The sequence below is a fragment of the Herpailurus yagouaroundi genome, unplaced genomic scaffold, assembly GCF_014898765.1.
Source record: "Herpailurus yagouaroundi ecotype Mexico unplaced genomic scaffold, PumYag 100, whole genome shotgun sequence".
Lineage (NCBI taxonomy): Eukaryota > Metazoa > Chordata > Mammalia > Carnivora > Felidae > Herpailurus > Herpailurus yagouaroundi.
This window is the reverse complement of record NW_024412391.1, coordinates 72173012-72189539: the sequence shown is the minus strand read 5'-3', so window position 1 is coordinate 72189539 and position 16528 is coordinate 72173012. Positions and strand designations below refer to the sequence as shown.

The 16528-nt window shown below is 34.8% G+C and overlaps 1 non-coding gene across 1 annotated transcript; it reads left to right on the top strand.

Annotated features, from left to right (window-relative positions):
* Positions 1 to 15862: 15862 nt before the first annotated feature.
* On the top strand, positions 15863 to 15969 carry LOC121029040 (U6 spliceosomal RNA). The gene has a single exon (XR_005789548.1). It is a non-coding gene; the product is annotated as a U6 spliceosomal RNA (small nuclear RNA).
* Positions 15970 to 16528: the final 559 nt, after the last annotated feature.

Here is a 16528-nt window from a genome sequence, read left to right as displayed (position 1 = left end):
TTCTTCTCTAAACTGATTGAGATAGGATTTCTAGGTGAGATAGGATTTCTAGGTGAGTGAATGGTAATTACCTGCATGCCCTCTGTCCCCAACCCAACCTTTGTTCACTGACATTTCTAACATAAAATTTATATACGTATAGGCTGTTATGATTCAAGAGAGTTCGTTACATCCACTTCTCCCTGTCTGGGATTTAAATCAAATAATCAAATGAGGTAGAATATATATATATATAGCTAGCTTTATTACTGATACAGATCATAGCTTCTGGTGCAGCATCCCAAGGCTTAAGTATTGATCTTGTCTGCACCCCAGCATTAGACAGACTCACCCACAATGTCCCAGGCAGAGCTGCACAACCACAGGTTCTGCCCTGTAGGCTTTTATTTCCAAGCTTACCACATGGCCAGGAGCAGACCTGAGCACCTGCTCTATACTAACAGGTGGGTCCCAAAATGTGCCAAGAAAGGGGCTGGCAAAACAAGCCCAGTTCCAACTTCCAAAGTCACCAGGAAGGCATAAATGAGGGTAGGGGGGACATGAGGAGGGTTAACCTACTGGGTATTTCTCCAAAGGGAAGAAAATACCAGGACTAGGAATTACTAGGAATTAGTAACTCCTCAAACCAAAGCCACATGAATAGTAGTCAATCACAGACATAGTGATGGATCAAAGCATGAAAAATGCTAATCATTCTACTTATGAAGAAACCATTTACTGAATATCTACTTTATGGCAAGGACTAAGTTCACATCTGAAATTCAAAGCATAAGAAACATAGCATCTCACTTCTTATAGTTTACATTCTATAACTATGCAATGTATTAAAAAGAGAATTTAAAAAAATAATTTGCTATATTCAGCACAAATTAAAGATTGGCATTAGATTATTAGACTCTCTGAATAAAAGATTATTAGAATCTTTGAATTTGATTTAAATTATCATCAAGATAACCTCTATATCATTTTATACACAAACTATAATTTTGAGAAACAATAGACTACTTTAACTTCAATCAACTTCAATAATTCAATTCTTATCAGATGTCTTATATTCTTAATTCTTTCAAGACCAAAACTTTATTGTCTTTATAATAGTCTGGATTTTTTTTTTTTGCCTCCTAAACATGTTGATACGTCTCTATCAATGTCTAAACTCCACTTATTTAACATAAATACTTAAAGAGTTCTATAAAAGTGAAGAGTTGTATTTTGTTCCATTATTCTCTCCAAGATGGACTTCATTAGAACATGATTCTTTGGATCTTAGCCAAGCAACTGAGATAGAGATAAAATAGTATAACAAGAACCTTCTGGTTCTTTTACTAACAAGCACCAATCAATAGGATTATGCTAAATTTCAAGCTGTAGCAGGTCATATTTTATCAAGGTTTTACTACATTTACCATGAACAATAGCCCACTATGTAGGTATTTTTATTAGATCTCATAGTAGTGCTGTAAGCCTGGAAACTTTCCACCATAACACTCTTAACATAAATGTTGAAAATATTAATATGTTAGAAAAGCAAAATAAGATTATTTTCATAAAACTTCAAAAATATGCTGAAAGCATATATTCTTTAAAAATGTTTACTGTTTTATAAATGGATATTTGTACATATAACAGAAATAAATACAGTTGCTATCTGTTCGGTGCTAATAGTGACTGAATTTAGGGCCTTCCATGTATTATCTCATGTATTAACTTCATGATAGCCCTGTGAAATAGATACTATCTGTTTCATACATGAAGAAATGAACATAAAGGAAACAAAATGTAGCCAAAACTGAAATGTTTAAGTAATTGTTCAAAATCTGGAGCACTCTCAGTAGAGAACTCAGGGCTCACACTCTTAAAATATCCTGCCTCTAAAACTCCAACTGAATGAGAGTGCATATCCATATAAAGTTTCTCACATGCTGTTCACTGCCAATAAAAATAAATATAATATGTAATATGTTTGTATAACATACATTATATTATCTATTCCCATATAAAAATAAGCATATATAAATTATAGACACTCATACCTTATTTATAGACACGCTTATAGATGGATTTGAAACCATGAATTTCTCTGTAGATTTTTAGATATTCAGATTATACTAGATGCCTACTTATTTCATATAAATCTAAGCAGTCACTGCTACAAAATAAAAGCTTAATACCTCAAATACTTACACCAGAAAAACCAAAGCAGACTTAAAAGAAATTATATCATAATACATATATGCACACATACATACACAAATATATGTCTCCCATATAGCTCCTCTATTAACATTACTGATGAATTAAATAAAAGGATCAAAACTTACCATGAAATTAAGTCTACAGGAACTGGTGTGTACTGTGAAGACATAAATTATATATTCCTTTGAAATATGAATTATAAAATGAATATACAATATAGTTTCCTTTTGTATTACTTTTAACTCCCAAGTGAAAAGCAGGCAAAGGGTATAAATCCCAACTGGGTTCTTTTGGCTTAATAGCTCTCAAACTGCAGCATCCATCAGAACCACCTGGATATCCTGTTAAACTACAGATTGCAGACCCTACCCTTTGAGTTTCTGATTCATAGATCTGGATTGGGTCTGAGAATTTGCATGTCTAATCTGTTTCTCCATGATGCTCATGGTGCTGGCTAAGGGGCCATAATTTGAGAAATACTCTTCAGGAACTTAAAGGTATAATATCCGTCCTTACCCTCTCCCTTTACCTTCATCAGGTAGACGAAACCTCTAGGTACCCAATGCTCTGGAAGGATGTGAATAAGTGGGGATTATCATCAGCAGCAAGTAGTTTAAACAAAGTTGTTTTCTAAGAATCCCAATACATTACCTGGTTTCTAATAAAGCCAGGCATTGCTCAGGCCCTATCCAATACCAATTAAAACAACACCTCTGGGTGTGGAACTCAGGCACTAGTAATTCTAAAGCACCCCAAGTGATTCCAGGGTGCAGCCAAGTTTGAAAATAATCGATAGTGAGAAAATCCAGCAATGTCCGCACCAAGTGGAGGCAAGCCTACATATTGCAGAGCTTAAGGATATGAAGATTGTCAGTCTCAGGTCAGTTCACTATATATTGTTTTTTATATTAAATATATAAAATTTTATAGTTATTTATAACTGTAAAATCAATACCAAAGTGTTTTAACTTTTATAAATATAAATGTATTTATAATAAATTATGATTTCTCTCTTGATCTCTCTGTCTCTCCCTGTCTCTAACTTTTAAATGTTTTTTAGATCTCCAAATATAACCTAGAACTACAGATTGTGTTCTACATGCCCGTTTGGTACCATGACTAAGTTGGAAAGTGGTACATAATTTTTGAACATATAGAATCTAGTGTCTGGCATTAGGGGTTCAAATTTGGGTTCAGACTCGTTAGTTGTGTAACCTTGAGTAAGGTCTTCCAACTTTTGTTCTGTAAAAAGAACGCAATGACAGCACTTGTTTACTATGATCACTGTGTACATTAAATGAAATAATGTCTGGAGGTAATTAATATATAGGAAGGACTTGAACATAAGCTGTTCTATTATATTTTCTCTTTTCAAACTGGTTTGCCACTTACCTTAGTTAAAAAAGAAACAACCTTTTCCACAGTATTATCTGAAATCTATGAATAGATTATTTCTGTTGCATCTGCATTGAGTTTTGTTTAACAATTACAGACAAAAACTCATGCTGCTGCCTTTAACAGAAATTAAATGAATATGGTAATTAAAATGGGGATGACTTTGGCTAAGGGAGACTAGAGTCAGTTTATAAAGTAAATTCAGTCACAGAGACATAAAGTGAAGTTTCCTGAAGAGTACGTAAGAAATTTTATAAAATTAAGTTCTCAGACTTCTTTTGGCTCTCATTAATAAACATATTTCAACATAGTAATTGTTTATATCTTATATCTCTATTCGTTAAGCTAGATGTCACTAAATTCAAACATGCAACTTTTGATACACTCTTCACTCTGTAATTTTTTAAATTTATATTTATTATTTCTATGTGCAGCTTTCTAATTAACTGAACACTTTTGCATATCACACATATATTAGTTATGTCATAATAAAATAATTTGGTTGATCATACTGAGAAACTTCTACATCATCAAGTAATTTATTCACAAAACCTTCCTAGTTGTGTTATTCAATTGTTCACTCAGAGTTGAGAATGTATTTTAAAAATGTTCAAATGAAGGGGTGCCTCAGTGACTCTGTCAGTTGAGCGTCTGACTGTGGCTCACGTCATGATCTCGTGGTTCACGAGTTTGAGCTCCACATCGGGCTCCGTGCTGACTGCTGAGAGCCTGGAGCCTGCTTCGGATTCTTTGTCTCTCTCTCTCTCTCTACTCCCTCCCCTGCTCATGCTCTGTCTCTCTCTGTCTCTCACAGGTAAGTAAATGTTAAAAAAAAATTTTTTTAAATGTTCAAGTGTCATCTGTTACAAATAATTTCCTTACTTGGGATAATATTAATGATAATTTCCTTTATTTTTAAGCAAGCAATTCATACATATATTATAAGCGTTATTGCTCCAACAATATTTATTGATTGCCCTTTTATAGTAATGTTATATTTTTGTGTTAGAAACTTATAAAATAAAAATTTAGAAAACACTAAAATGAATAACATTAATATTCAATATATTTTGTTGAATTGCTACTATAGACAAGGTACTATAAAAGTAGTGAATAATTATGGTGAGATAACCTAAAAACTGGTTATCAGACTTTTACTGTAAAGGGCCAGACACTACACTTTTTAGGCTTTGTAAGGCATTTATAGTCTCTGTCATATTCTTTTTCTTCTTCAACAAAGATTTACAAACATTAAAAACCTTTCTTGGCTTGGAAGCCATGCTGGATTTTGGCTCATGAACTATAGCTGGTTGACCTGTGACCTAAAATGCTTTTAGAGTATATTACCATTAATACCACTGTGGTTTTTGAACCAAGATTTGAGTAATACCATCTGCAAATCTTCAACCACATTCAGAGAACATCCTTGAAAGTGACCAAGAATTGAAAATGGTTACAAGTCTGCATAATTAGTCCAGAATTGTGGAAACCCAGCAATTCACTAACATTGTATAATACTGTATAACACAATGGTAACACTGCCAGAATAAACATATAGAACACCTAAAATAGAGACAGCTGTGCATGATTTACTTTAGTTTTAGCCATAAAATTCAATATTATGTGCTAGGAATCTGAATTATGAGGCAAGGAATAAAAAGGCACAGGCTTCTAGTAATGAAGTGTCACCCACAGAAGAGAAAAATAAATGCAAATATTACATATACTTGAATGAAGACAATATTCAGTAACATACTATGCAATTATTTGTTCATGAATCCATACCCAAAAACATGCATAGTTTTAGTTTTAAATTTTTTTTTCAACGTTTTATTTATTTTTGGGACAGAGAGAGACAGAGCATGAACGGGGGAGGGGCAGAGAGAGAGGGAGACACCGAATCGGAAACAGGCTCCAGGCTCTGAGCCATCAGCCCAGAGCCCGACGCGGGGCTCGAACTCACGGACCGCCAGATCGTGACCTGGCTGAAGTCGGACGCTTAACCGACTGCGCCACCCAGGCGCCCCAATAGTTTTAGTTTTAAAAAACATGTATAATGACTTCTATTTTTATGTTGGAAACATTCCTCATACCTCAAAATATGTATCTTTTAAAATACAAGCCTCCATTATTTGGGATAGATTAAATTACACTATACTGATACAATATAAACATAGTATATGTGGTTGATAATATTCCATTTATAATGTTCTGGCTAGGCCAGTCAAAAATTGCTTAGCGATCTTTTTTTTTTTATGTTGCTTTTTGTTATTATTCTTTGAAAGATTTTTGAGAAAGTGATCATATGATATTTGTGTGTGAGTATATGTCTGTCTGTGTGTGTATGCTATCCATTCATATATTTTAAGAATCACTGAGCTTGAAATAGGATATTTTTTTTTCCTAAAAGACTGTCTTTACTTTTGCCTGGAAGCTTTAGTAGTGATTATCAATCTTCTATCCTAGGGAAGTGGGGGGGGGGGGGCGGGGGGGGGGGGAAGAATGTACTAGAACCATTTCAAGACCAATTGACTTTATTGCCTACGTACCAATTCTGCAGAATTGTTTGGGTAATGAAGCATAAGGAAGCTGCTGAGAAAGCACAGTAGGAATCCATCTAGAAAAAAAAAAATTAATATGAACTAAATCACGTCATCCTGGTATATTAAAGAATGCCATGAAGAAGTATGAAAGTGTGACCATGTCTTAACTGAAATTTTTAAAAAGCCAAGAAGTACATGTCTGCAATTATGAGAGTCAATTTATAGAACACAAAAATAAATAATGTATGATATGTAATATGTCACATTTATTACAGTAACTCATATTAAGTATTTTGATGTATACATATATAAATGTAAACTGCATATTAAAATACATATATGAAATTTGCTATTTTTGCCTTTGAAACATTTTCTAATCATTGAGCTCTGTCTTTAGGTCTATCAGTTGGAGACATTAATCTTATTGCTAGTTAAAAAATGACCAGTTAACCACAGTTTAGTGTTTGGAACTACTGGTTTAGCGTTCTACTGAAACCCCAGGAGGTAGCTACCGTGGATCAGTTAGAGCATTACTAACGGAAACAGGAAATAATCTGAGGGGATTTCTGTGCCTGCAAACTATTCTGCAATTAGAGCAGTTCTTTTACAGAGGAATTAAAAAGGAGGATGTTGAGGCACTAAAGAAGTACTGGTGATAAAGGGGGGAAAATTGTAGTCGTGCACTTAAGTACTGCATAGCAGTGCTTAGCAGATGCACTTAAGTACATCCCTAGCTCCTACTACACAAGATCTGTCAGTTATGCTCCCCATAGGCTTACTTACACAAAACATCTATCTAAGTGATAAAATAAACACATTTTACGTTTTATCATGAATTGTTCTCTTTGCTATTGTCAAATATATATTACCTAGCAGCTTCATTATGGAGATATTAAGTCAATTTTCATATCTCCACATCAGTGGGTTCATAGAAGCTCAACATGGCCCCTGTCTGTCTGATGAAGAAGCTGCCTTGACTAATCATTCCCATGTACTTGTGCTGTCATTTGTTAATTATTTGAACAGTACCTGCTATTTTGTTTGCTAGGATCTGTAGAGAAATATTTAAATATCCTACTGTCCAGGTATGGGGAGAAAGGCATGTAAAGCACAAGAATAAGGCTTACTTTAATAGAAGTATGCAAGAAAGACATTGTAGGCATAAGGAATGTTATTGGTAAATTTACCTACACAGCAAATACAAACTTTAGACAGAAAAGGATGCTTTAGATTAATCTTTAAAAATTGTAAGATATTTTCCTACATAAAAAAAGGAGGAATGAAAGAAAAATTGAAGTTTAGAAGTATCAGAGGATTAATATATTTGACTATTAAGAAACCTTATATTGCCTGGATAATTTTTTTTAGCTGTTCTGATATTTTGCTTTTCTAGTAATGAAAAGGTGAAAGGCTTTTCCAGTAAATCTAATTAGTATTAAGAAAAGAGCACAGGGGCACCAGGATGGCTCAGTCAGTTAAGTGACCCATTGGTCACTTGCGCCTGGGTGGCTCAGTCATTTAGCGTCCAACTGTTGGTTTATGATTAGGTGATGATCTCATGGGCTGTGAGACTGAATCCCATGTTGGGCTCCACGCCAAGTGTGAAGACTGGGATTCTCTCTTTCCCTCTCTCTCTGCCCCTCTCATGCTTGTGTGTGGGTTCTCTCTCTCTCTTTTGCAAAATAAATTAAAAACAAACAAACAAAAAACTTATTAAAGTTCACTTTTCAATGAAGACTTATGTAAAGACATTAAATTAGGTATTTTTAGTTTGAATCTCCTATAACAAAATTCATTTTGATATAGGACATTAACATGTAGAGAGTCTAAGAGATTTATTCCGCCAACACTGAAATGCAGCAAAACTCAAGAGGTTGATTATATAATGTATTTGCACGCTAACATATTTCTATCAGTATTACATAAATTGTTTCAGAAAAGAATGAGAGAATAATTTATCCAGTTTATAGTAAGCAACATATAAATTAATTTAATGAAAAAAAGTTATGATGCTCTTAAGGAAAAAACCCTCTTAACCTACAAAAAGTGAGACAGTTGTTGGGGATAAATCAGATATCTGATTAAAAAAACACCTTACATTTTCTGATACAAGCTATTTTTTCACTGCTTATTCTTCACTTGGGTGTAGTGAGTGAGTGACTGAAACTTAGCTGGCAGCGGGAGGGAAGTCTAACACGTGTTTTTTATGTGTCTATCATATAAATAATTTCTATTATGGAAATTGACTTCTCACTCATGCCTCTACTTGAAGAAAAAAAAAAAAAAAAGGAAAAATTGGCCTTAATGTATATGTACTATTCCACATAGCACATACCCACCAATGAATGGAATTCTATAAGTATGACCTTGAACTAGTACTCCCAAACACTAAGCTCTCGAAGTTTGCTTTATTTGAAACAGAACAAATTTGTTCTGTTCAATATTGCCATCTCAGACTTAACCAAAATGGCAGGCTTCCAGAAACATCGCACTGTGTCTCCTATTAGTCTGCACTGAGATACAGGGATGGCTGTGATTAGCAAGGGTGGGGATTGATAGTAAAACATGTTTCAAGAATTATATCAGATGCAATGGTTAATATTGGCTTTATCTTTAAATTTCCTCTTTTTAATTTGCTGAAAATCCAGGACCTAGTTTTATGCACTTCATCAAAATATTTTTCTTCTCTGTGAAAAGCTCTGCCTAGAATCTTTCCAAGAAACCAACAAATCCTTTAGTTAGATACAAAAGTGTTTTTAAGTTTTGTAAGAGAGAGACACATTAAGAAACATTACTACATATTAGATAAAGTATTTCTACATCTTCATGTCCAATGCTAGGGTTTGTTTTTCAAATTTGTAAGGCTTTTTTAAAAAAATTATGCCTTTAAATGCACAAACTATGATACTTCTATGAAGTAGAAGAAGATACTTCTTCATTTGTGTTTCAATAGAATCTCTTTTATGTTTTTATAAAATTGATTTCAAAAATCTGGTATTGAAAACCTATGACTTTATTTCTGACTCAATTCCTAATAAAAGTGTTTTTTTGTTTTTTTGGTTTTTTTCAGATTGGAGAACTGCTATATACAAATGGAAACAATATGTTTGAAATGAGATGATTCACTTCACTGTGTCCTCCATGTATTTTTGGAATGTGGACAATGATGTGATAAACTACTTTTTATGCTAATTCTCAGAATTCATATCCTCTTATATTTTCCACTGAAATGTCATCATTTTGTGATTTTTGTATAAAGTATGCAATAACCTTTTTTATCTCAGAAATAATATTAAGCTAAGTTAAAAACGTCACCTTCTTAGTGATGCAACAAAAAGTGAACAACTTATGAAACACATTTGCAATTTGGGCATTCTCTTCCAAACCATAAATTACAACTTTGTGACACTTATTTATAATAATTATCATGATTACAATTCGTTTTCTAAAACTCTCAAACTCAACAATTACTATTCAAACTAAAAAGCGTATGAGATAATTTAAATTAAGCATCTTACTGCTTTGTGAAAAATTATGGTTTTATATTTGGAAACATAAAAAACTGAATACACTCAAAAGTATTGGTGAGTAATTATCAGTGAAAAATCCTAGAATAAAGGCCCCAAAACTGTTATTTCCTTTACAAAATTATGCAATCATCAGGCTTGTTTTTAGTTGCCTTTTTCCGTATTTTCTGTATATTTCAACATAGAAATACCAATAGAAAAAACACTGATCTCGGTGTCTCTCCTCCAAATCAAGTATTTGCCTTAAGGAATATTGTAGATATTATTTAAGCCAAACGTTCCCCAAAGAATAGTCATTTTGTTTTACCTTAAGTGTGTAATTAAATATTGCTGCTTCTTATAACCGAAATAAAAGATGAGTTTGGGAAAGATTTGCTCGGCAGCCTAAATTTATAGCTATTGCCATAATAATTCTGTATAATGAGCCCCCTACAAATATCGATGACTCATTGATCATTTAGTCTCTCAGATCTGAGAGTCTATCAGCTGGGGTTTGCCCAATCCTCAGCAGAGAATCTCTGTTTCAGGCTGCAGTAATGAGGCAGTTCTTGTCACTGTGAATCTGTCTCTTGTCCTCTTCCTCATACCTGCTACTCCTCAAGGTAACAGGAGTACAAGAGAGAACATGGCCTATTGTACAAGGTGTTTTTTTGTTGTTTTTTGTGTTTTGTTTTGTTTTGTTTTGAGAGACAGACAGAGACACAGTGTGACAGGGGAGGGGCAGAAGGGAGACACAGATTAGGAAAGAGTAGGCTCCAGGCTCTGAGTTGTGAGCACAGAGCCAGAACTCCAACCCACACGCCTTGAGTTCAGGACCTGAGCCAGAGTTGGTCACTTAGCCGACTCACCCACCAGGTGCCCCTGTACAAGGGCTTTTAAAGGCCCCAGTTGCATAACTACTCACATCCCATTGGCTAAAGCAAAACACGTGGCTGAGCCTAAAGTGAAGGAGCAGAAAAGTACACTCCACTTTTACTAAGACAAATGGGAGGTTATACAACAAAGAGCATGGATACACAATAATGCAATTTACCAACGTAATAATGGAGCACGCTGACTAAACTTACATTTAAATTAAGTTATAACTTTGAGAATATCTCTTCTTGATCATAAAGACACAGACATTATGAACAGATTTATCAAAATATAAAGGTTCTCTGTATTAAAAATATTCCCTGAAATTTGAAAGCAAAGCCATTATAAAAGATGAAAGATTGGAGCATATTTGGTATGATAGGGTATTACAAAATAAAAAGAATAAAGATGTATGTCTCATTTTAATCATCTTTCACATACAGCTTTTCAGGAGTCTATCTTAGAAATTATTGCCTCAATAAAAGCTAAGCATTTATCACTTGACTAGGTAAAAATTATAATTTATGGTTTCTTAACTCCCCTTCTATTAAAATAAAACTAACTCATATTTCCTTTATCCCTTCTCAGTTTTGAAACAGTAATGTCTTGCTTCCAATTCTTTTTTTTTCCTGGATTTACAGACCCATAATTTCTACCGAAATCAGTGCTTCTGAATCCCCATTACATATTAGATTTACCCGAGGAGCTTTTAATGTTTGTTTTTGTTTTTTTTTAAGTTTACTTATTTTGAGAGAAAGAGAGTCAGAGTATAAGTGGGGGAGGGGCAGAGAGAGAGGGAGACACAGAATGTGAAGCAGGCTCCAGGCTCTGAGCTGTCAGCACAGAGCCCAACACAGGGCTCTAATTCACCAACTGTGAGATCATGACCTGAACCGAAGTCGGCCGCTTAACTGACTGAGCCACCCAGGTGCCCCCAGAAGGAGCCTTTAAAAAACAAACGAAACAAAATACAAAACACTCATGCCCAAAACGTAACCCCGAGAATTCTGGTTTAATTGGATTGAGTGGGACTTGAGCATGATTATTGTTTAAAAAGCTCATAGGTGATTTTAATGAACTGCCAGGACGGAGAACCGGTGAATCCGGCGTGTTCAATCCAGTGTGTAATTGTATAAATCTTTTGGTTGTAAATATACAATAACACCAAGAGTTGTCAAATTAAAAAAGAAAGGGAATGTGACATCTTATGCATCTGAATAATTCAGATTTGGGTTCAACTTGACCAAAAACTCAAATGATGTGTCCAAGCCTCACCTCTCTGATCTCTTAGCTCAGTGTGGGTACCATTCTCAACGTAACCCCATGATCACAAAATGACTGCAAGCCACTCTGTGGGTGGAGCCGCATTCCTCTCCATTCATATTCAATAAAAAAAGGAAACCTTTTCTCCCCAGGTATTGAAGAAAATACTGTTTTTCATTTAAGTCATATTGCCTTCCCTAAGTCAATCACTGTGGTCAAAACCATGAAATTATGCTGCTTGATTCAGGCCTAAATCCTATGCTTTACGCAAGAGCTGGGAGTAAAAACAGCCTCCCTTAAATGCAGGTGAACAAAGTTTGGCATCCTGGTACCATGAAAGTAGACTGCAGTGCCTTTATAGAGTATGCACAGTTGTATTTTTTTTAAAATTGTTTTATGTTTATTCATTTTTGAAAGACAGAGAGAGACAGAGCACAAGCAGGGGTGGGGCAGAGAGAGAGGGGGACACAGAATCTGAAGCAGGCTCCAGGCTCTGTGCTGACAGCTCACGCGGGGCTCAAACTGACGAACCACGAGATCATGACCCGAGTGGAAGTCGGATGCTCAACCGACTGAGCCACCCAGGCGCCCAGCACAGTTGTATTTAATAGAAGTTCACATTCATCTGTTATATATTGTGATATATAATTTATATTATGTAGTTACATCGTTCTAAATACAGAAATAGAATAACATTAGAATATGCAAAAATTATGAACTGTTGCAATATCAAAGTGTTAACACTAAATACTCAATAACATAAAAGGAAGTTCAATAAAATTAATTTGCCTTTCTGGCTACCAGTAAAATATATTCAGAAAATCCATAAAAAAGAAAAAAAGCCCTGTGGAACTATTTTATGATTCTTTCCAAATACTAATTATAGCTGATACCATATGCAGTTTAAAATAGACCCCGAATGACTGATGATTGACTGTTATAATGGAATTCCCAAAGTAGAAATAATCAGGAAAATAAAAATCAGAGTTTGACACACATGCTGTTTAATAATGTGCAAAATTGGCAGCTTTCAAACTGTGTTAGTACATGAGTCTAAATAAGAAAATTACAGATAATTTTGACAGTTATAAATTCCACAAACATGGTTTAAAGATGATGTAAATGTACGAATCATCAGGATACAGTGTCCACTAAACTGGTAGATTCCATGCTCCCAACATAAAGACATCATACAATCATTTCAGTTGATTTAATCTAGGCTTCACACAGGTCTAGAAAAATTATAGTTATTGTTTTGATGTAAGTTTAATTCTATACCACATAAGGAGATCTTCCCATATGTTAATATGTCTAGGTATATATTTCCAGTGATAATCTTAAATTAAAATTATCTTTTGAGTTAGAAAAAGAAAAAAATACTTTTTAATTTTAAATGTTGGCTCTGGTAATTGATAGGTCGATGATATAAGAATCCCATGAACTTAACGTTTTAAAATTAATTACCTTAAATTATACTTATCTATTCTATAATTTTTAAAACTTCAAACATAATTCATCTATTTTGAACTTAATAAGAACACAATATATTCATAAGTTATATCCCTGAATATTCAATTAAAAACAGACTTCTACTCTGTGTTCTTAATCAAAGGTTCAAAATGTTAACAAGTGTTAAGGTGACTAAACAGTGTGTAAGGACTCTATAATAGAGTAGAAAATGATAATTAAATACAATAAGAAAAATAAAATGTATTACAAGATGAAAATGAAACTAAAGTGATGAAGCTGAAGACAAAAAAAAAAAAAAAAGAAAAAACTAGTCAGGGCAGCAGAATATGGTAGAAATAGATTCTCATACATTCTAGAATTTCATAGAGTTTTCAGAAACTGTTTATAATTTTTAAAATCTAAATTTAACTACTTATCAACTTTGTACTATTCCAAAATTTTATAATTAGGCTCATTAAGTGATGAATCTGGAAATATGTTTATTGATGGTGTTCATTTATTTAACACATTTTTAACATTTGTTTTTTAAATGTTTATTTATTTATTTTTGAAAGAGAGAGAACAAGAGGGAGAGGGGCAGAGAGAGAGAGGAAGACAGAGAATTCCAAGTAGGCCCCACGCTGTCAGCACAGAGTCTCATGTGGGGCTCAAATTCACAAACCACGACATCATGACCTGAGCCAAAGTCGGACGCTTAGGTGCCCCCTATTTATTTAACACATTTTTTAACAGTTTATTTATTTATTTTGAGAATGAGCTAGCAACAGCAGGGGAGGAGGGAGAGAATCCCAAGCAGGCTCAAACCCATGAACCGTGAGATCATAACCTGAGCCAAAATCAAGAGTTGGCTGCCTAACTGACAGACCCACCCAGATGCCCCTATTTAACACATTTTTATTGAGTGCCTACTATATGCTAGTGGCTCTTCTAGGCAGTGAGGATAGGTATATAAGGTGTGACAAGTATAAAAGAAAAAGTTAAGCATACAAGGGAAATATAAAGTGTTCAGAGAGGGGTGGGTACTGAAAAATTATGTGGCAAGGCCTGAGAAGGTGACATTTGAGTCAAGACCTAAATGTGAAGAAATAATTATATGGATATTATTATGGACTGAAATTTTGACCCCCACAAATTCAACTGCTGAAGTCCAAAACCCCAATGTAACAGTGTTTGCAAATGAGGCCTTTGAGAGTAAATTAGACAGAGTTATGAGTGTGAGGCTCTGGTCCCATTAAATCAGCGCCTATATACGAAGATAGAACAGAAAGTTTACTTGTTCTCTCTCTGCAGTGCAGGGCACAGAGAGGAGGTGGTCATCTGCAAGCCAGGAACAGAGCTCTTACCAGAAACCACGTCAACTGGCACCTTGATTGTGGACTCCCCAGCCTCCAAACTGAGAAATAAATTTGTTTCTTAAGCCACCCCTTCTGTGACATTTTGTTATGACAGCCCGTACTGACTACTATTGATATGAACCATAGCACGCGGTGTAGTACATCATCCCTCGCGCTGAGAGTGGCTTTTGTGTGCCTGTGCTTGTAGAACAAGGAGGCCAAATTGATTAGATGTGTACTTAGATGTGCAGGAACAAAAAGGAGAGTGGTAGGGGGTGAGTTCACAGAGGTAATGGGGCTTATCGTGTGGACCCTTGAGGGTCACAGAAAGAATGTAGCTATTACTCTGAGTGAAATGGGACATCAAGGAGGATTTTGACCAGAATGGTGTGTTGTTAAAATATTAAGTAGAATTCTCATGGAACTACCTGGGCATGAAGATTTATATTTTGGCTGATTTTCACATGTAAATTCAATTTTTTCAATAATTACAGGGCTATTCAAACTACTCATTTCATAGTAGATGAGTTGTGGTAGTTTATACTTTTTGAGGAATTGGTTCATTTAATCTAAGTTATCCAATTTATGCAGGTAGAGTTATTCAGAGTATTCACTTATCCTTTATTGTCTGCAGTGTGTCCGTAATGATACCCCCTATTTCATTCCTGAGATGAGTAATTATGCATTCTCTTTTTTCCTCTATTCATCTAAATTTTTTTTCAACGTTTTTATTTTTTATTTTTGGGACAGAGAGAGACAGAGCATGAACGGGGGAGGGGCAGAGAGAGAGGGAGACACAGAATCGGAAACAGGCTCCAGGCTCTGAGCCATCAGCCCAGAGCCCGAAGTGGGGCTCGAACTCACGGACCGCGAGATCGTGACCTGGCTGAAGCCGGACGCTTAACCGACTGCGCCACCCAGGCGCCCCCCTCTATTCATCTTCATAGTATTCTATCAATGGTAGCACTCTTTTCAATGAGCCAGCTTTTTGATTGATTGATTTTCTCTCTCTCTCTCTCTCTCTTTTCTTTTTTGATTTCAATTTCATTAATTTCTGTTCTTCATTCTTCCTTCTGCTGGTGTTGACTTTATTTTGCTCTTCTTTTCTAGTTTCTGGGGAGGTAAAATTATTGTTTGGGACTTTGTCTCTTTTTCTATTGTAAGCATTTAATGCTATAAATTTCCCTCTCGGCACTATTTTAGCGGCATCCCACAGATTTTGATATATTGTATTTTTATTTTTATTCTGTTCAATATATTCTTTAAAGACTTTATTGGGGTGCTCGCTTCGGCAGCACATATACTAAAATTGGAACGATACAGAGAAGATTAGCATGGCCCCTGCGCAAGGATGACACGCAAATTCGTGAAGCGTTCCATATTTTTCAACTTGACAATAAATTTCATATATAAATAAAAATTAAAAAAAAAAGACTTTATTGGAGGGAGGCAGTTTCAGGTTTACAACAAAATTGAAAGGAAGGTACAAAGATTTCCCATATATCTCAAGCCCACAAACTTGTATAACCTCCGCCATTATCAACATGACACACAAAAATGGTGCTAATTTTACCATGAATAAAGCTGCATTGACACATCCCAGTCACTCCCAAGTCCGTAATTTACCTTACAGTTCACTCTTGATGTTATACATTAGATGAGTTTGGACAAATGTATGTTCAATATATTAAGTTTCCCTTGAGACTTCCTTTTTGATCCATGGATTAACTAGAAGTGTTTAATTTCAAGGGTTTAGAAAATTTCCTCATCTTCTGTTATCAATTTTTAGATTGATTACATGGTGGTCAGATCACATACTCTGTATGATTTATTTCCACGTTTGTTTTATGGCTCTTTTTTGAAGTTTGTTTTATGGCCCAGGATACGGTATATCTCAATATGTACTCCATGGACAATTGAAAGGAATGTGTGTGTTCTGCTGTTC